The 21,367-nt window shown below is 47.2% G+C and overlaps 1 long non-coding RNA gene across 1 annotated transcript; it reads right to left on the bottom strand.

The window, feature by feature from the left end:
- Positions 1-6,722: 6,722 nt before the first annotated feature.
- Positions 6,723-15,612, bottom strand: LOC138391823 (uncharacterized). The gene is made up of 3 exons (XR_011234862.1): positions 15,476-15,612; positions 12,127-12,281; positions 6,723-7,124 (listed from the first exon to the last, which is right to left on the bottom strand). It is a non-coding gene; the product is annotated as an uncharacterized lncRNA (long non-coding RNA).
- Positions 15,613-21,367: the final 5,755 nt, after the last annotated feature.

The raw sequence follows: 21,367 nt of genomic DNA, 5'->3' as shown, positions 1-21,367 counted from the left end.
CCGAGCACCCAAGAGCCCAGCCGCGAAGGAAGGAAGGGCGCCCCACACGCGCACGCGCGGCGGACGTGGAGCCGTGGGGGGCAGGGCAACGGCCCCCCGCGGCGACAAGGACCCCCCACGGGAGGGGAGGGCGCGCAGGCACGGAGAGACGGGCCCGGTAACCACACCCCCGGCCAGTCAAGCATCGTGACCATAGCAGCCCGCGCCCAGACAACCCCGAACGAGGCTCGGACCGGGGCGAAGCCCGTCCGGGCCCGCCCTGGAGCGTACGGGCGCGGCGGGTAACGGCACGACGGATGGCCGGGGGAGAGAGACCGCGGGACCCGCGTGCTCCTGCACTCGAACCCACCGACCGGAGGAGACGGCCACCGCGGGGGACGACGGCGCCCCACACGCCATCGACACCCAACGCCACCGCGGGCAAGCGGGCGGGCGGCGGCGGACCACGGGAGAGGCCGCTACGGACACACGGGGGGAGCGATGCAGCACCGGGGGCACGGACGCCCCCCAGATACGAAAGCCAGACGGGAGAGGACGAGATGGCTCAAGGCGGTGACTAGCGGGGTGGGGGCCGCCGGGCGCGGCATAAGGCGACGTCGACGGGGGAAGGGGCCGACGGGCACCAGGAGGCCCGAGGGGAGGGGTGTAGCAAGCCTCAGAGGGCAGCCCACCGGCCAGGACACGCACGGGATCTCACCGCCAGTGGCCTCCGCGCACAAGGGCGGTCCCGCGGCACCTGGGACGGCCCGCTGCGCCTTCGGCGAGCCCCCCAAACCCCGCGTGCACCTCGCAGGGCCCGGACCCAGACCGCCATCGTGATCACGTGTAGCTCCGGAAAAACACTCTTTTTGCACGCACACGCGACCGGCCGCCCCCCAACGCCGTATGGCCCGCCACGCGGAGGCCCGCCGACCGTTCAACCGAGGCACGTCGCTGGGGGGGTGGAGGGCGCCATCCAGGGCCTCGGCGGCCAGGGAGCCTCCCCCTCCCCATGGCGAGGCCAGGTTCGGGCAGCGCAGTCGGGCGAACGCTCGTCGCGGGGGCGGTCGGCAGCCGTGAGGAAGAGAGAAGGAGCACCCTTTCGTACAGGGATGAGACCCCTCGAGGGCGAGGCACGAGAGCCCGTGGGAGGCGAGACCTGCGCCGCGACCGGGCCACTGGGGAAACAACACCACGGGATCCCACCGCCCCAAACCCGAGAGCGGTCCCGCAACGGGCCCGTGACACCAGCCGGCCAAAGCCTTCGGCACCCCTCGACCCTCCCAACGGGGCCACGGCCTCACCACCGGGGCGTCCCAGAGCGACGCCGGCCTTCGGCCCTCGGCCCACACGCCACCGCGCCTAATCCCATTCTCGTCCGTTTCCCAATCCTGTCTCGCTCCGGGGAGCACCGCGCACCCGTGGAACAACCCCCTCGTTGGCCGGGCGGTCCCCCAAGCCGCAATCCACAGGCGCCAGCACGGGAGCGCCCATCCATCCGCGGCCTGGCACGGGACCGGGTGGAGGGCCGCACGCTCACAGGGGATGGGGAGGGGGCGTGAGACGGGCTCCACCCCCTCCTCCCCCCAGCGCACACCGGGGCGACCCGCGGCCGGGGCACGCAGCGCACACACGCGGGCGCCCTTCACAGCTGGAACGCCGGCCCGGCCCGGCGTGACCCTCCCCCAGAGTTCAGAGGGGGAGGCGCGGACCACGTTAGGCAAGAGTGGCACTCGGCCCCCACCGCGGGGGCCGGCGGACCGCTCCCCCCCACGGCAGGGGAGGAGGGAACTCTGCCCACACACAACTGGCAGCTGCAGGGGCGGCGGCTGACAACGTGCAGAGAGGCGGCGGGCTGGGGGATCCGACAAACCCCAGAAGAGGACACGCCTCCATGATCGCTAGAGAAGACGCTTTTCTCGCCGAAGGTGGATCGCCCCGACCCCCGGTCGCCCCCGTAAGGGCCCTGGGTGGAGGCGTTCAGGCACGCCCTGGGGGAGGTGTGGGGGGCTCTGCGGTATGGGGCAAAACACGCACGGTTGGCGACTCCTGAGCGTTCGCGGTTGGGGCCCCTGGTCCAAAAGCCACCTCACTTCGAGGGGAACACTCCCCCGTCGGTGTGGGAGAGGGGTCACCGAGGCAGACCAGGCCGGTGGCAGAGGCCCCCCACGGGGCCAGCCGGCACCAAGATCGCCCACACGACCGTGCAACAACCCCCCCTCGGGGAAGGGAGGGAAGAGCACAAGCCGCGCGCTCGCCTTTCAAAGTCCACCACGCACACATCGTGGGGACGCCGAGACAACGCCTCCCGCCCACCCACGCGGCGCAGGAGGATGCCTCTGGGCTTGCCCGCCTCGACCCCCCCACCCCAAGCAAGCTGCTCAAGGGTGTACCCAACGCAGCAGACGCTGCAGCGGCGACCGGAGGGGGACGCCGGAAACGGGGATGACAACCACCGCTGGGTTTCGGGCACCTTGGGGAACAACCCGGTGCGCTCTGGGGGCACCACAAAAGGGCCACGCAGACCCAGCAGCCGGGCGCCAAACGGGGCACGCGACCGGGCGGGCGGCACGGCCCCGCACGCATCCGTCGCGGGGAGGGGTGACCCCAGCCAGGCAACAGCCACACAGGGCGAGCGAGGGCTGCCCGCTGCCTCAAGAGGACTCACGACCCCCGCCAACGCCACGAGGCCGAGGGCGGGGCGACCGTGGTCGGGCCGGATAGTCTCGCACCCGCGCTTCCCACCCACCGCCCACAGGCAAGGAAAAAGAGGTTGAGGTGCCCGTGGGCAGAACGAGAAGAGCGGCCCCCATTCACCATGAATGGACCGTCCCTCCCCTGGCACGCGGCTCAAGGCCCGGGAGAGCGCGACGTTACCACATCGATCAGGCCCCGAGGACGGGGAGGGTTGGGGGAGGTCAGTCAGGCCGGCAAGGACAGCGATGGGAGGAGCCCGCTTCAGCCTCGCCAGCCCCACCTCCGGAGGAGAGCGGCACACAACCCAAAGACGAGGACCGCCTGACACGCAACGGCACAGAGCCAGCGGGGTAAGGGGGAAGGTTGCCGCAAACCTCCCCCCCCCCCGTGCCGTCTCTCGAGGGGACAAGAGACCAACGCGAGAGGCGGGCACCACCGTCGGGACACTCGGACGCCCTAGAGCCGGCGCGCGGGCCCAGGCAGTCAGCTCAAAGGGAACAGGGCAGGGCGCTGGATCCCCAGGAACCCAGAACCCTGTCCGCGTGCGGAGGCCCAACCCCTCCAGCGACAGTCGCCGAAGGACAAGCGTGTCAGTACTAACCTGGAGGCGGAAGATGACGATATGAGGTGATCAAAAACAGCGCGCAAGGCCGGGCGCGGTGGCTCACGCCTGTAATCCTAGCTCTCTGGGAGGCCGAGGTGGGCGGATCGTTTGAGCTCAGGAGTTCGAGACCAGCCTGAGCAAGAGCGAGACCCCATCTCTACTAAAAATAGAAAGAAATTATATGGACAGCTAAAAATATATATAGAAAAAAAAAAATTAGCTGGGCATGGTGGTGTATGCCTGTAGTCCCAGCTACTCGGGAGGCTGAGACAGGAGGATCACTTGAGCCCAGGAGTTTGAGGTTGCTGTGAGCTAGGCTGACGCCACGGCACTCACTCTAGCCCGGGCAACAAAGTGAGACTCTGTCTCAAAAAAAAAAAAACAGCGCGCAGGAAGACGGGGACCGAGCCACTTGAACACGCCTGCCCCCACGACACTCGACACGACCACCTGTCCCCAGCAGGTCCCCAGCGCCAGCAGACAAGGGGCACTCAGGGACATCTGGTTGGCCCCCGTGGCGTAGAGGGCCAGGGAGGCCCTCACCGGCCACGCGCGCCACCCAGGGCCCAGCACGGGGACTTGTGGAGGAGAAAACATCAGGACGGGACCGCCGCGGGCCACGAGCGGCCTCGGGCCGACAGGGGTCGCCCTCGCCGGCCACCCGCGCCACCCAGGGCCACCCAGGGCCCGGTCCCTGGCCCCAGCACGGGGACTTGTGGAGTAGAAAACATCGGGACGGGACCGCCCCGGCCCACGAGCGACCGCGGGCCGACAGGGGTCGCCCTTGCCGGCCACCCGCGCCACCCAGGGCCCGGTCCGCGCCCCCAGAGTAGGACTCGGAAGAAGCCACGGACGACTGGGTGCCACTCACAGGGCTGTCCCTGCCTCCTGAGCGGGAACCAGGGAAAATGGGTAGGAAAGGCGAGGCCGAGGGAGAGGGACACGCATGCACGGGACGGCGGCCGGTCGCCGGACACCCTCCTCTCCCGTCCGCGTGTGCCGTCTCCTTCCTGTCCCCGCGGGGTGGGTCGGGTCCCCAAAGCGGCCACAGCGTGCTGGTCGACCTGCCCGGGCAGCCTCGCAAGCCGCCTGGCTGGCTGAGCCTGGAAGCGCGGCGACAACGTCGTCCCGCCACACAGCCCTGCAGGCCCAAGGTCTGCCTCCCAGATGTCCCAGCCGGCGTCCCGGCACCAACCAGATGGCCCCGCGAAGGCTGCTTGCTTCCCGTAACTCAGCCTCGCTCGCATCGGGGACTGTCCCCTGCTTTGCCTGCTGCACCGAAGATTCAGAGGACAAGAGACTTGTAGAAAAGCGGCCGCCAGGTGGAGCCCGACCACAACCGGCGCCAGCCACCAGAGGTCTGCTGCAAAACACGGGGCAACCCTCTGGAACCCATCATTTCAGAGTCCAGAAGGTCCCCCAGGGGCATCAAACACAGTCCCCCTACTCCCCACGGGAGCCATCGAAAAATGACGGGTCAGTCTAGGGCCACGCCACCCTGAACGCGCCCAATCTCGTCTGATCTTGGAAGCTAAGCAGGCCCCGGCCTGGCTAGCACTGGGATCAAAGAAAGGATGGGTCGACCCGACCACCGACATCGTCCACCAAACCCGTCTCTGCACAGACCACAACATAGCCGAGAGACAGACAGGCAGAAACAGAAAGAGAGAAAGGGAGAGAAAGGAAAAGAACAGAAAGAAAAGAGACGGAGAAACAGAGAGAGAAAGTCAGAAAGAAGAAAACAGTAAATAAGAAAAGACAGGAAGAGGGCGCGGGGAAGAAAGAAAAAGAAAGGGAGGAAGGAGATAGGAAACACAGAAAGACAGAAGGAAAGAAGAAATAAGGAAAGAAAAGACAGGCAGAAAGAAAGAGAATGAGAAAAAGGAAGGAAGGATGGAAGCAGAAAGAAAGAAAGAAAGATAGACAGACAGAAGGAGGGAAAGAAAGAAAAGAAAAAGAAAGGAAATTAAGAGAGAAAAAGAAAGAGCACAGAAAGATGGAAAGAGAAAAAGATAGAGAGAAGGAAGGAGAGAGAAAGTATAGAAAGAGACAGAAAGAAAGAAGGAAGGAGAGAGAAAGGAGAGAATGAGAAAGAAAGAAGGTAGGAAAGTAGAAAGGGGGAAGAAAGATGAAAAAACAGAGATAGAAACACAGGATAACAGGAGAAAGGAAGAGAGGAAAGAAAAATGGAAAGAAATACGGAAGGAAGGAAGGCAGGCAGGCAGGAAGGAAGACAGGAAGACTGAAAGAAGGAAACAAAAAAGAAGTAAAGAAAAGGCAGAAGGAGGAAGAGAAAGAAAGAAAGAAGAGGGGGAGAGATGATAGGATGAGAAAACCTTTCTGTCGTGGAATCATAAAACCCCTTCCTGTCTTAGGATCATGAAACCCAGGGTGGAACTGTGATACACTTCACATTCTTAGAACATGCCGGCTGGTGAAACAAAGAAAGAAGTCAGGGACAAAGAGAACACATTCACGGGGCCTGGTCAGGGGCCAGGGTGGGGCGGCCCGAGGCTGTCGCCAGAGCCATCTCTGTGGCAGGACGTCGCAACACGCCTACCGGATTTTCCCATAACGCTCGCCCGCCGCCAGGTGACCCCCGTCATCCACCGATCCAAGTGTCAGCCTGGAAAGGACGGGCTCCCTCGTGGGGGAGGGAGCGTGGGGGCGGGAGTGGGTACACACTGGGTCGCAGGCCTCCTCCCGGCCCCTCTCGGACCACGTCTCTCAGCCCTCGGGCACACTCCCCACCACTAGTCGACCAGAGAGCCCCCGGGGGGGGGGGCGGAGGGGGGCGTCCACGGCAGGGAGAGAGGACAGGGACTCATCGGCCTGTGCTAGATGCCACGGGTGGAGGCAGGACCTGCTGAAGACACACGAACAGTACGGAGAGGTTCAGAGCGGGGCCTAGGCGCAGCCACTCACGATGATCTCACAGTTGGACTATCTGTCACGGTGGACCGGAGCGCATGAAGTGGGCGCTCCCGGAAACGGCGTGTGTGTGTGTGTGTGTGTGTGTGTGTGCGTGCGTGCGCGTGCCTGTGTGTGGGAGGGAGAGAGAGAGAGAGAGAGAGAGACAGAGATGGGAGAAGACGGTCGGTACATTCACTCACTCCTGTACCCGGGCCAGTCGTTTCTCCCGAAGGACAGAAATCCATAAAACACCCACGTCTAAAGAGTGTTTACACAGAGCTAACCCTAGGTCGAATCAGTCAGGAGTCGAGTGCGGGGAATCCTATGGTCCCAAACTGGGACTCCAGTCCTGGCCCCATAGCAAAAGGGGGTCATTTCTCAGAAAACGCACGCACACAGAAACGGGTAACGTTTATACAATTTTATACCACGGTAGTGACTTCCTTCCCCCGGCCCGTGTTCTTAGGATCGGTCTCACTACATAGTACTTTTTTTTTTTTCTGAACTTTATTTTATTTTATTGTAATTTCATTAGAGATGGTGGGTTTCATTGTTTTTGTGCACAATAAGAGATGACACTACAAAATGATGATTTTTTTGATTTTCAGACAGCTCATGAAGCACCCCCTTACTGAGCTTGTTCACCTTTGCAATTTGTTTCAAATGCGAAATGACCACAGAATGAATGCTCAACATTGAGTTCTTCGGCAACTTCTCCTGTATTTATAAGAGGATCAGCTTCAATCATTGCTCTCAATTGGTTGTTGTCAACTTCTGATGGTCGGCCACTGCGCTCCTCTTCTTCAGGGCTCTCGTCTCCTTGCAAAACTTCTTAAACCACCACTGCACTGTACATTCCTTAGCAGTTTCTGGGCCAAATGCGTTACTGATGTTGCGAGTTGTCTCCACTGCTTTATGACCCATTGTGAACCTGAATAATAAAATCATTTGAATTTTCTTTTTGTATAACATCATTTCCATTGTCTAAAATAAATATAAAATAAAGAGCAGATACTAAGTGCTTAGCAAAAAAACATAAAGTGAGAAATGTGGATTACAATAATATATAACATAACCATATTTATTTAAGAATTTATTCCAATATCAAACGGCAAATGTTAGCAATGCTAAAACCACAATTACTTTTGCACAAAGCTACCACAAATTAAAGTAATAATAAATATCTTTTTTCCTCTTAAAATTGACAAAAACTGAAAATATTGATAATATCTAGTGATGGGGAAGTGGATATTTACATATTGTTGCTTGTAGTATACTTCGAACAAATTATTTGAGAAGTAATTTAGTAGTACTTGCTATAATTCAAAACAAGGACATCATTTGCATCAGCATTTCAACTTCTAGCAATCTAGGTCATGAAAATAAAACCCTAAGTGTGTAAGGGTATATATGTGCAGCTGGATTTTTGTATTATAACCAACATTGAAAAATTGGAAACAATCTAAATATACATAAAGAAATGACTGAATAAACTACAATGCCACCATATAATTGAGTATTATGCAACCAATATAAAAGACAAATCTACATATTGACTTGGTAGTGTAAAAGCCAAATTTTACCTCAGTAACCACATAATGACTCCATTCTCGGAAACATAAAAGTGTGTGGTTATTTATACATATAGATTTCTTGCATATACTCAAGAAAATGTCACAAAGGAACTTAACATAGGCCACCTTGGGGAAGATGGAATTTGATGAGTGGGTGATAGAACAAATGTTCACTTAACAACTTTAGATAATTGTTTTAAAGTAGTGGAATTGCAAATTATTTTTCATTTTTGTTGTTTTCTAGCATTTTTCTGAAATAGAGAGCAAATAATGGCTGGATCAGGATCCTGGAGGAGACTGTAGAGGAAGGAACCAAGGGTATAAGCGGAAGGATGCACTTCAAACACAATGAATACTTCACTCCGCAAGTGCGTGACAAGAGGGAAGAATTGGTGGGGATGTAGGTCTGCAGGGGTGCAAGAGGTAGGGTCAGAGAGTTAGAAGTGGAGACACCTTGCCTGATGACCCTGCGTTCTCAGTAAGAATGAAAAGGAAACCTGGGCTTGAGGAGAGTGGTGAAGGTTTGGAGTCGTCAAAGAGGAAAAGAGGAAAAGATGCTGACCAATGACAAGTGAGGAAAAATGCACCCGTGAAGTTTTTCTTATCTAGACCTAGCGGTGGCCCCTCAGTGCAAGACACTAACAGCAAGACAGGCTAACGATGCAGTCTTGGTTTCTTGCCAGAAAGAGGAGAATGGATTCGGTGGACTGCCATCATTGTCTGCCACGTTGTGACTATCTTAGATGTTTTCTGTAACGCAGATCACTTTTCCTACCCCCTCACGCATCCATATTCAATTTGACACTCACCCATCCTCAATTTGAAATTCGTTTTTTAAATGTTATTATTTATTTTTTTAGTTGACAAAATTGCATACATTTACGGTGTACAACATAATGTTTTACAATATGTATATGTTGTGGAATGGCTAAACCAAACTAACATATGCATTACCTCATATACTTTTTTGTGGTGAGAACATGAAAAATCTACTGTCTTAACAACTCAAGTTTTTTTTTTAATGAAGACATCATACACTTATTGGAGCTAAAAATGACCTTTGAAATAAGCATTGTATCTATTAAGCAAAAATTACTCCTATGGAAGGTGATAGCATGATAGGTAACATAAACATATTGCAAATAATTTTATGCGAAATGCATAAAAGAGCATGGGTGAATAATTTGAACTGATGCATTTTTTTAGTACCAGGAGCTTCTCCAAATTCTAAACTTTGCACCATATTCACGATCTTCAAAACACTATCCAAGGATACACCATGCTTTTGGAAGGACTACACTGCCCTCTACAGCTTCAGCATAAGTAATACCGTTTGTGGGGAAAAACCAGCAGTTGAAACATCAACACGGAAGTGTGTGCGATTAACATGCCTCAGAAATTCACTTTTCCTTCTTGAACTGAATGAAAGTATTAAAATTGTAATAAAATTTAATAAATTATATTTATTTTAATAAATAAAATGAAAATATTAGAATAAAGATCACATTTTAAGCAAAGTGTACTACAGTATGTATAACAGGTAACTATTTATGTAAAAAGATACTAAATATAGAAAAAGATGCATATATGTGCATATCTGTACATTATTTTGAGGAGAATCCTTTAGGAAATGACACAGTTGCCTACAGGGAGGCAAACTGGCATCTTAGGGGTTAAATATGAGATTTATTTTTCACTGTGGATCTTATTGTAAAACTTGAACTTTTTGATCATACATATTCATTAATCTTTCCAGTAAGAAAAGAGTTAATCAGTAAAACCTTACTAATAATTACCTACCAGAGAAGTTTTATGCATCCAAATGTTAAGCATCTCTTTCCAGAAATTACATAACTTCAGATAAGTTATGTAATCTTTGTGCCTGCCGTGACCACTCAATTTAAATTAAAGCATACCTTCCTTAACTCTAGATTACCTTATTAGCTACAGCCCAACATCTTCACAATATAGCCACAAAAAAGGTAGTGTACACTAGCTCACATTTGGATAACAAAACAAATCTTGAATGAGTGCACTCTATTTTATATCCTGTTTTTATCTATTAACTATTTTTTTTAAGTTGAGAGAAACTAATTTTTGTGGTTAAAATATTAATTATGAAATAGTATACAATGAAAGGTAAATCTATTTCCAACTCAGTCCTTCTCACCAAAGGAAGCTAGGTACATTCTATATATCTTTCCATAAATTATGCCAATAAGTATTTATTGAGTGATGGAATAAGCAATATTTTAATTGAATGTTTATTCTGTGCCAAGCATCTTTCTAGGTGCAGTGGATAAGGAGTAAACAAAACTGTCACTGACCTCATAGAGTTGACACTCTAGTGAGAGGAGGCAGATAATATATACATAAATTAATACATACATACAATGTCTAAAAGTTATAAGTGATATTTAAAAAGGAGAAGGTCAAAGGAATGTAAGTAACAGACAAGGGAGTTGCTGTTTTATGCAGAGAAAGCTTTGAGAGGATGACATTTAACCGGATATTGGATTCAATGGGAAGGAGGACACACGGGTATCGGGGTAAGTGCCTACCAGCCAGAAAGAACAGCCAGCACAAAGGCCTTAAGAGGGAGTGTGTATAGGATTCAAGAATATGCCAGGCCAGGTGCAGTGGCTCACATCTGTAATCCCAGCACTTTGGAAGGCTGACGTGGGAGGATCACTTTTGCGGCCAGGAGTTTGAGACTAGCCTGGGCACCACAGTGAGACCCCACCTCTATTTTTGAAAATATATATATTTCTAAAAGAAAATAAAAAAAAAATTACAGCTGACTACTTTGTTAGAAACCATGCAAGCAAAAATGAGTGGAGTGAAATATCTAAATTATTGAAAAAAAAACCCCACCAACCTAGAGTTATATATCTGGCAAAATTATTCTTCAAGAGAGAGGAGAAATTAAAAGGAAAACAAAACTGCCAAGAGGCCAGTGTGACTGGTGTGTAAGGCCAGAGTACTGATAAGGAACAAGATCACATAAGGCTTGGGAGACAAATGCAAGACTTGTGTTTTATTTTTAGAGAATCAGAGGGTACAGGGGAGGCTTTGGGGGTCTTCAGAGAGGAGCGGTATGACCCAACTTACATTTTTTAAAGGCACCCTCAAATTGCTAGGTTGAGAATAGACTGGCAGTGGAGGTGGGAAAAGGTAGAAACAGAGATGAGTTCAGTGTCAGATGATGGCATTCTGGACCAGGTGGCTAGCATAAGTTGTGACAAATGGTCATATTCGGGAATATTCTCAAGGTAGCCCCACAGAATTTTCAGGTACATTGAATGCAGACTTTGAGAGAAAAGGAGAAGTTGAGCAGCATGACTGGATACCTGGAAGGATGATGGACGCGCCCTCAATTGAGATGCAGAAAACTGTTGAGAAAGCAGTTGGTGAGAAAGAGATTATGAATCAGTGTTGGACATTTTAAGTTTAGAGTATCTATTAGATATCTAAGATGGGAGAAATTACGCCATATGTTTGCTGCTGAGACTGGCTTATTAGAGCAGGAGAAGATGCCGAGGCAGAAGAGAGAGGAGTAAGAAGGGGAAAGGATCTAGTGTACACATGGAGAGATCTTCAGAGGGGAGAATGGTTGTTCATCTAGATACAACCGGGAAGGCAGGTATGTGGGCACAGGCACAGGTAGGTGGACAGATAGGTTGACAGGAGCTAGTGCAGAGTCTCTTCTGCAACCTTCTGTTTTCATAGTGAAATAAAGAAATTCTTGTTTGAAGGAATTAATAAATCCCTTTTTACTCTCTTGCTTAAAACCTTCCCCAGGCTTCCTCTCACCATGAGAATAAGATCCAAATGTTTTATCACAGCCCACAAGTCCCCGCAGGATCTGGCCCTGCCCACCTCTCTCCATTGCCCCAAATGCTCCAGCCACAGGGGCCTTCCTTCTGTGTCTCAGACACACGACAAACTCAGACAACCATGGGTTCACCCTCTGTCTGGTATGCCCTCTCTCTTATCCTCATCACGTAAGTTTTACCTCAAAGTTCACCTCCCCAGGCCTTTCTTGAACTTCCCATCTAGAGTGTCCCCTCCTCCCACCATGAATTATTTTACTCATTTATTCTGTATTGTCTGCTTCGTCCCACAAGAATGTGTTTCCTAAGAAACTAGCACCCCTACTCCTGGCTCCCCCTCCCCCTCTCTTCTCTTTCCTGATTTGGCTTTAGTTTTCTTCTCAGTACTCATCAGAACCATATCTGGCACATAGCAGGAGCTCAGTCACTATTTCTTGATGAACAATTTTGACAATTTAAATGAAAAAATGGATATAGAGCATATAGCAGAGAGCCTGACATTTAGTAAATATTTGATAAATGTTACCTGCAATGGTGAAGGCAACAAAGACAGCCACGGCAACAATCAGAAGCACAACTCTGAAAGGCTGATGCCTCTTCTGTACTCTTGGACCAATTCCCTTTTGTCTCATCAGAGACTTTCATTGATCATGTCCTTCTTCCTCTTGATAGCATCCTTCCCTTCAAGTAAATATTAATATGTGCAATATTAGCCCACCATTAAAAACAAAAACAGTTAAAACATACCTTCCTTAACTCTGAGTCTTATTAGATACAGCCAAGTGTCCTCATAGTTTAGCAATTAAAAAAATATTCTATACTAGTTCACAACTGGTCAACCAAAACAAATCTTGAATAAGTAGACTCATTTTTATTTAACACTCTTATCTATTGACTAATTTCTTTAAATTGAAAAAAACTACTTAATATTTGCATGGTTACAATATTAATAACTATAAAATAATATTCAATAAAAGATCTATTATCTAATTCAGTGCTCACTCTGCAAAAAACTGACATATCTGTGTATCTTTCCAGAAATTATATACGCATATCCACACATATAAATATCTTTTGAAAATACCAATATGCACACAATTCTACACCTTAGGTTTCCTTTAGTTAATAGGTATCATGACTAGCTTTCAAAAGTACACATAAAGAGCTATATCATTACTTTTACTGGCTATGTAGTGTTCCATTGGGTATGAATGTAATGTCATCCATTTAACTAGTGCCATATTTACTGGCATTTAATGTGTTTCCAGTCATTTGTTCTTGTAAAGAATGCTGGAATTAATAGTCTTGTATACGTGTATGCATATTCATGTATACATTTCATATATACATACTTTTTCAAATATATCCATACATAAATTCTTAAAAGTACAATTGCTGGCATAAAAAGCATATGCGTCTTCAGTTTTTATCAATATTGACAAATTACTTTCTAAATATTATAAATTTTTTAAATCAGTAGATTTTTTGACTCCTCTAAACTATGAACAATTACTAAGTGCTTTGTTTCACATATTGTCGAGGGATAGCGGATAATTATTTATATTCCCTGTATCAAAGCAGAAAAGGACTGAAACCACTTTTAAAGAAAATGTTAGTACCTTCTACGATACATAGAGTTGTCCCCCCTTATCCAGGGTTTCACTTTCCACAGTTTCAGTTACCTGCGGTCATCCATGGTCCAAAAATATTAAATGGAAAATTCCAGAAATAAACAACTCATAAGTCTTATATTGCACACTGTTCTTTGTGTACTGAAATCTCTCACCACCCCACACAGTAGGTGAATCATCCTTTGGTCCAGTGCATCTCTGCTACACATGCTACCAGCCTATTAGGCACTTAGTAACCATCTCCATGATCAGATCAAATCCTCTGTCCTGGTTCCACGGTGTTTGTGTTCAAGTAACTCTTATTTGACTTAATAGACTTAATAGTAGAATGAAGTAAATACTACATAATAGTGGTCCCCAAACTCAAGAATAGTGGTGCTGGCAATTCGATATGCCAACGAGAAACTGTAAAGTGCTTCCTTTAGGCAGAAAAATGAAAGTTCTGAAGAACAGGAATTGATAGTAGGAAAATGTGTGCTCTCTTTGATTCTAACTGATGCTATTCGCTTCTGTGACTATGCTTGCTTTTAGTTGTTTAATAAATATAGTTAATCAGAATGAAAAACAGAGATAAGAACAAAGGTAACTCCATGATAGGCTAGGCTTCCTGGATGTGAGAAGCCTAGTTCTGTTTCTGTATATATGGCTTGCTGGCTTGGTGCTTAGCGTAAGTGGAGCCATGGCAGGCTTCACTAAAGTAAAGGAAAACAAAGCCCCGGGGAGGTAACTGCAAGTTGCTTTCTGATAAAGGGCTGGAGAATCCAGGTGCCTTCCAACCAACTAAGTAGATAAGAAGAGCAAGACATGATCAGCGCATGAACGGCTTGTGCAGGGCGTGCGTTCCCAGTATCGCTTGTAACCAAAAACTAGAAGGTATGCAACAACAGCCCCCCCCCCCCCCCCCCGCCTCCGTCGGAGACCCTCCTCTTCCCCTGGATGATGTTAACTACAACTGGCGCCAGTGCAAAAAGCCCGAAACTTAGAGTCAACAAACCTGAAGCCAACGTGATCAGCCACTTCTAAACAAAAGGAACAAATAAACTGAAGGGGGATGAAGTGCAGACTAGTGTGTCGTGTGCAGACTAGTGTGTCGTGTACAGACTAGTATGTCATGTGCAGACTAACGTGTTGTGTGCAGAATAACGTGTCGTGTGAAAACTAGCATACAGAAAAGTATAAAAGCCTAATCTTTACCCCAGGGCGGGGTCGTAGTTCCTGGAGAGGCCACTGCGTTGGTGCTCTGGAATTTGGACCCTGGCCTGGGGCTAGTTAATAAACTCCTTTGCCTTTTTGTAGCCTCAGTGACTCTGACTCTGTTCCTGGGGCCAAGGGGAACCGGATCTAACAGTTCTACACTTAATAAGGAAAGAAAAAAATTATATGCTGAGGTTGCTAAGATCTACATTAAGTGAAAGTCTTCCTCAGTAAAACTGTGACAAAGGAAAAAGAAATTCTTGTATAGCATATAGAGGGTTCAGTACTACCTGTGGTTTCCAGCATCCACTAGGGGACTTGGAATGTATCCCCCTCAGATTGGGGAGAGGAAGGGGAAAATACTGTGTTTAAGACAAAGGAAAACCAAGCACTATTTTGGGGAAAGAGATTCTGTATTTAGAATAGCTCAGTGTTGGAGATAAGTTCTGTGTGCCTCTGCATAGGCTCCTTGCTTACCCAGTTTGAACCAGTTAGGTGGTAACGAAGAAAGGATGAGGTCACTCATTGCTCACGCCATAACTTTGAGCACCGATTGTTCTGCAGTGGTGACTGACCTGCACGATCCTCCTAATGATCCTGAAATTCAGGATCTGTGATAGTTGGGCTCACTGAGAATTTCATTTTAACTTCTTATGTAGTTGTAATTCAAGTAATGTTTTTAAAGTTTTAACATGGATGTCCAAGTTTCAAGCTGGTGTACAAATCTTGGCACACAGCCAAACTGCTGTAAGCCTTGAGAAAGATAAGAGAGTTTAACAGGGGTGTGCTTTCTTTTGAAGCTGTACATTTTCTTTGATCTTTCAAGAATAAAGTAATTGTATATGGTAAAAAAAAAAAAAAAAAAAGTAGCTTTCTCTTCCAGCTAATGAAAGTATCAACACATTAAATGAACTTTTCCAGTCCTCAGTAGTTCTTTCCCCTAAGTCAGCCTCTTAGAAACTCACAGCCTATGGAAACAAGAGTTAAAGACACAGAAAGAAAAAAAATCTAAACTCAAATAGTTTGTCAGGAGCACAACGAGCTTCTTACCTTTCTAGACCGGCTAGTTAGTTTCAACTTTCGTCGTTTGAGGTTTTTTCTTTCTTTCTTTCTTTTTCAAACTCTTAGTGTGGTTTAAAAAAAAAAAATCGTAATTCTCTTTTAGTGGAAAAGTGCATGTCCCTGCCTTGTTTCTTCTACAGATTGCAAACTCTTCAAGGGAGGGGGTGGAGGATAGTGTTCAGGGGCTTTTAGCAAATAGCAGTGTCCAGCTATTACCGAGACGGCCGCTCTCTGTCAGGCCACCATCCCGTCCATGCGACCCCCCCTCCCGCTCGCCGCCAGACTCCGTCAGGTGTGCGCCGCCTGCCATCGCGCTCCCCCGCACCGCGCCGCAGGTGGACTCGTCCATGACGTCACGAGACCGCGACCCAATCAGAGGAGGCGTTTTGGAAATTTTCAACTTAAAGGCGGGTCTGCCCTTGCGCCCTGAAGCGCCGGCGGCGGAGGGTTTGGGCCATTTTCCTGGGACCCGGCGTGAGAAAGCTGGCGGAGGAAGGCCCCGTGGCGGTCTGCGTGCGAGTCCCGCCACTCAGCAGCAGGTAGGTGGCCCAGACCGCGGCGGGGCGCGCACGGCTGCCGGCGGCGCGGGCCCGAGGGGGAGGGGCGAGTGCTCCAACTTTTCCCAGAGCTGCTTTCCGGGGTTTGCTTGTCTGTGAAGTGACAGGGAAGGATCCCAGATCTGGAAGATAACTTCCAGCTGCGAGATTCACGTAACTTTAATGCGGGCTCGCTGACGTTGAGGACCTTCACCTTCTGTTTTTCTGACATCTGAGCCTCCTTACCCCATTCCACGCCCTAAAGAAGTCTTATGGGAGACTGTGGTCATTTTAAGCTTAAATGGCTACCTCTAAACTCCCTGAGGGCAAGGACTAGTCTGTCGCACTGCATTCAATAGGCACTCAAGACTGCATCCATTCAGTCGTGCTACAAATACTTATCTATCTGCATATATGTATTTTAGTACACCGTTACAGCACTGAACAACGCTACCACATTGCCCTGTGGATCTTCCATTCTAGTGGAGAGACAGAACATAAAGTTAAAAATATAGAGTGTTAAGTGGTTATATGTAAGTAATAAATGCTATGGAGAAAAACAAGGAAGGGGAATAAATGAAGTCAGTTTGTTTTAGTAGCCTCTGGTCCTCGACCCCAAAGGCTAACGTTTTCTGTGTTTGAGAAATTTTTATTGAACACAGCGTTTAATTACAGAGAATATCAAGATCTGGGATTTCCTGGTTTTAAGGAGCTCCTTATCTAATACATTAGAAGACATCAACATAAAGAAGCCATTACAATAGGTTGTGACAAGTGTTATGATGGGCAGGTGGAGAATGTTTGCTAAAATGATTAGTCCATAAGAGAGATGACAGTTTGGGTGGGGTGGGCTCGTGTCAGGAGAGTCCTGACAGTTTTCACAAGTGAAACAATAGATAAGTTACTTACTGGAAAGGAAGGTCAGAATATTCTAGGCCGAAAGAGGTTAAATCTGTCATTTTGAGAAGACCTTCCAGTAGAGCTTAGGGTTCATGTAGAAATTTAGAGGACAATGAGGTTGGAGAGTGAAATGACATGATCCAGGTCTCATGTGCTATGCTAAGGATTTCATAAGTTTCCAGAAAGTTTTCAAGAGTTTTAAGCAAGAGGGACATAATCAGTTTCATTTTTAATCTATCCTCTCAGCTGCCAGTGTTGGGTGAAAGGGTGAATGAATGGTTTCACAAGAAACTCCCATGACAGGGCAAGAGGCACTGAAACCCCATTTAAGAGAGCTGAATCCTCAAAGCTGGATTTTCCATCTTTCTCTTATAAGTGATATATTATTACTATCTTTTAAAATAATCTTCAACAGGGCATGGTGGCCTATGCTCATAATCCTAGCACTTTGGGGACTAAGGTGGGATGATCCCTTGAGGACAGGAGTTCAAGACCAGCCTGGGCAACATATGGATACACCACTGCTCCACCCCCTACAAACAATACAAACATGGTGACACAGGCCTGTAGTCCTGTCTACTTGGAATGCCGAGCCAGGAGATCACTTGAGACCAGGAGTTTGAGGTTGCAGTGAGCTATGATTGTACCCCTGCACTCTAGTGCCAGCAACAGGGCAAGACGCCATCTCAAAATAAAATAAAATCTTCTTGAGAAGATGAAATCTTAAATTATCCTTTCTATAACATAACTTTTATGACCAATTATGCTAAAATGCAGTATTATTATATTTTTACAGAAGAAGAACTTGGAGAAACTGCCCAAGTTTACTGGAAAACTGACAATAATGCCATTTACCAAGTTGATGGAAGTAATTCCTTCAATTTTGGTAAGATATAAGAGCATCAAAAATTAGCTTGCGGCCGGGCGCGGTGGCTCACGCCTGTAATCCTAGCACTCTGGGAGGCCGAGGCGGGTGGATTGCTCAAGGTCAGGAGTTCGAGACCAGCCTGAGCGAGACCCCGTCTCTACTAAAAATAGAACGACATTATATGGACAACTAAAAATCTATATAGAAAAAATTAGCCGGGCATAGTGGCGCATGCCTGTAGTCCCAGCTACTCGGGAGGCTGAGGCAGTAGGATCGCTTAAGCCGAGGAGTCTGAGGTTGCTGTGAGCTAAGCTGACGCCACGGCACTCACTCTAGCCTGGGCAACAAAGTGAGACTCTGTCTCAACAAAAAAAAAAAAAAAAAATTAGCTTGCTATTCTTTTGCTATTAAGAGTACAGAAGGCTTATCACTAATACTAGATTTATTACTAAAGATCAGACTAAGGCTTTTGTAAACTGCTTCATTGAAAATGAAAAATTGTTTAGCCATCATGTATGATACATGAGATAATAAGTTGATATTTAAAGCACAGTTATATAATTTGTATGCAGACAAATTCCAGACCCCATGTGCAACCACTGTGGTCTACTGCCTTGTAAAAACACATAAGATCATTAACTTGTAGTATATTTTTTGTCTTTGAGGACCAAAACATTTTACCTCAAGGAGAGGTTTTTTCAAAGGACCAAAAAGTTGAAGAAAATACTGTCTTAAATATTTTATCATCCTAGATTGACAATTTTATTTCTTTGGGTAATTACTAGTTCAGAATGAAAACACATTTGATTTGTTTGGTTTAACTTCAAATGTGTTGTTGTTTTGCATATCATGTCTTTCATAGTAATGAAACTACTAAAAATGTGTGTGAAGAAATAGCAGCACCAATCATTGATTCTGCCATACAAGGCTACAATGGTTTGTATTCGCTCAGTGTTGCAGAAACATTTTAGTCTTGGGTGTCTGTGCAACATGTATTGATAGTTCTATCCACTGCAGATTCATTTTAAATCTTTGTGTGAGTGCATTTTGTTTGTTCAGGGACTATATTTGCCTATGGGCAGACTGCTTCAGGAAAAACGTATACTATTATGGGTTCAGAAGATTACTTACGACTTATGCCCAGAGCAATTCATGACATTTTCCAAAAAATGAAGAAGGTAAATAACTTAGCTGAATTTCTAGTATATACTGGTAAAAGTAGCAACAATCTTAGTGTTTTTCTTGTGTAATAATAAAAGGAAGTAAATTTACAGTTATCTCTTGATTATCCATGGGGAAAGAAGAGAGGCATAACATAGATTTACTTTTATCCCAACAAACTTACTTTTTAAAGCTTAAAGTTCTTTTATTCTTTCCCTTTAATCCTGCAACAGTAATACTTTCAACAAAAAGTAGTCATTAAGGAACAGGCATATGTACAAGCCGCCATGATAGGTATTCAGAAGGCAATCAAGAACTGTGGGTTGACTGACTGATGAGTAGGAAATAGCCTAGTGGATGGCTTAGGGAAGAATGTTCCAGGAGGAGACCTGTATGTACAAAAGCTTGGAGTTGTGAAGCAGCATGATAAGTATTCTTTGGACTCAAGATTTTCTGGCGGCAGGGGCATTTTAAACCACATTGAGGGATTTAAATGTGACATTATGCTAGGGACAAAGAAAAGCCATATATGTGACATCAGAATTGCGGTTTAGAAAGATGTAGCTGCTGTGCTGATCACATTGGCTGGGCCTCCGGAAAAGGAACAAATTGGATAAAGTGGAGAGCTATTTGAGAGGCAGACTCAACAGGACTTTGTGATTGGAATTTAGGGGCAGGGAAAGGGAGATGTCCAGAATGACATGCAAGTATTGTTTGCCTTCCTGGATAGCAGGTGGCAGTATTCATTGAGTGAAGGGACACTGAAGGAAGAGCAATGGAGATACTGAACATTTTATTTGGTACTTCTTCAGTTTGAGATGGCGGGCAGTCGAAATGCAAATACATGAAAATAAGGTAGAAGAGCTAAGATACAGTTAGTCGATTTGGGCATTATCTACTACAGATCTAAATTAAAGTCATGGTAATGAATGAGCTTGTTTGGTGAACATGTTGAGAATGAAAATAACAGAAGGCCAAGGGCAAAATCTCAAGAAATAACTTTTCAGATGAAGGCAAAAAAAGAATCCATAAAGGAACCCAGGTTTAGCTCTAGAATTAAGAATGAAATGAGGTGAATACGGTAACTAAGGAAAGAGAATATTTCAGGCAGCTAGTGGTCAGTGGTGTCATAGTCTGCTAAGAAGTTAAATAAGGTAAAGATAGACAAAAATTCTTTACATTTAGAAACAAGAAGCTCATTTGCAAATGTAATTTGAGTTATGTGGTAGGGGTGAGAGCCAACTTACAGGGTGAGATGGCCCATAGAAATGGGGTCTCAAATATATTCGAAGGAATTGGCCTTAGATAGGAGGAGAAAGACCTCTTGAATTGTAACAAACATAGAGGAAAGGATAGGCCTCCGTGCAGGCAGTATTTCTATAAATGTAAGCATACACTTTCTTTGTGGAATAAGTTTAAGTTTTCTGCGGATGTGGCAGGTGATGGTAGAGTCACAAGTTTGCAGAGATACTAAGGGTTTGAAATAGTCTAGCCTTTGTAGGTAATGGAAAAGAAAGCTGACAGGGGGAGAGGAGCCCTGCCATGTAGCATTAAGGACCTGATTAACGTTGGCAGCCAGTCTTCTGGCTTTATGGCTCTGGCAGTGCTCAGGAAGCTGATACAGGTTCAGAACGCAGTGTATTCACCTGGGTATACATTGTGTGGTATAGGTGTGAGGCACAGAAAATGGGGCAAATAATTTGAGGATATTGACTTCAAATGTCAAACATAATTAAAATAATGATATGGAATCTAAGATGATGAGATGAGAAGCAAGAGGGAGCTGGCCAGAAGAAAGTCGTATAACAAGGGAGTAGGGTCCCTGGTAAGCTAAATAGCTTTAATTGGATTAACCTAATAAATGAGTTGGGAAGGATGGCAACTGGAGTAAGTGCAGAAGGTCTAAGATTTAGGTTTATGAGTTTCAGACAAGGTCCAGGGGTGGTACTGGGAGCAAATGAGGTTGAGCTAAAGGTTATGGGAGTCAAGGACGTTTATATGACTGGGCTTTTGCAGAGTGGGCTGTGGAAAATGCTGTTCATTTCAAGCAGAAGGGAAGCGTGTGGAGAGGCTTGAGAGAGCACGTAGTATGTTCTGGAGACAACAGATAATCTGGAGAGGCAATGTGGTAGGGTAGGCTCTGAACTTGTAGGCATGAGCTCAACCACCAACTGGCTGTACAACCTTAAACAACTTCTCCAAACTTGTTGGGCACCCAGTTCATATATTAAAAGGATCTAGTAAGAGAACATAAGCCATAGGGTTGTTGAGAGGATCACATAAGATGAGATGATACGTGTACCTAGTAAAGGCGCAAGAGAGCAGTGGAGACTGTGAAACCTGGAAAAACACACATACTTAAGAGTCAGGCAGAGGAACAGAAACCAGCAAAGCAGAGTGAGTAGTAAGGATACC

The sequence above is a fragment of the Eulemur rufifrons genome, chromosome 9, assembly GCF_041146395.1.
Source record: "Eulemur rufifrons isolate Redbay chromosome 9, OSU_ERuf_1, whole genome shotgun sequence".
Lineage (NCBI taxonomy): Eukaryota > Metazoa > Chordata > Mammalia > Primates > Lemuridae > Eulemur > Eulemur rufifrons.
This window is presented reverse-complemented; position numbering and strand designations above follow the sequence as displayed.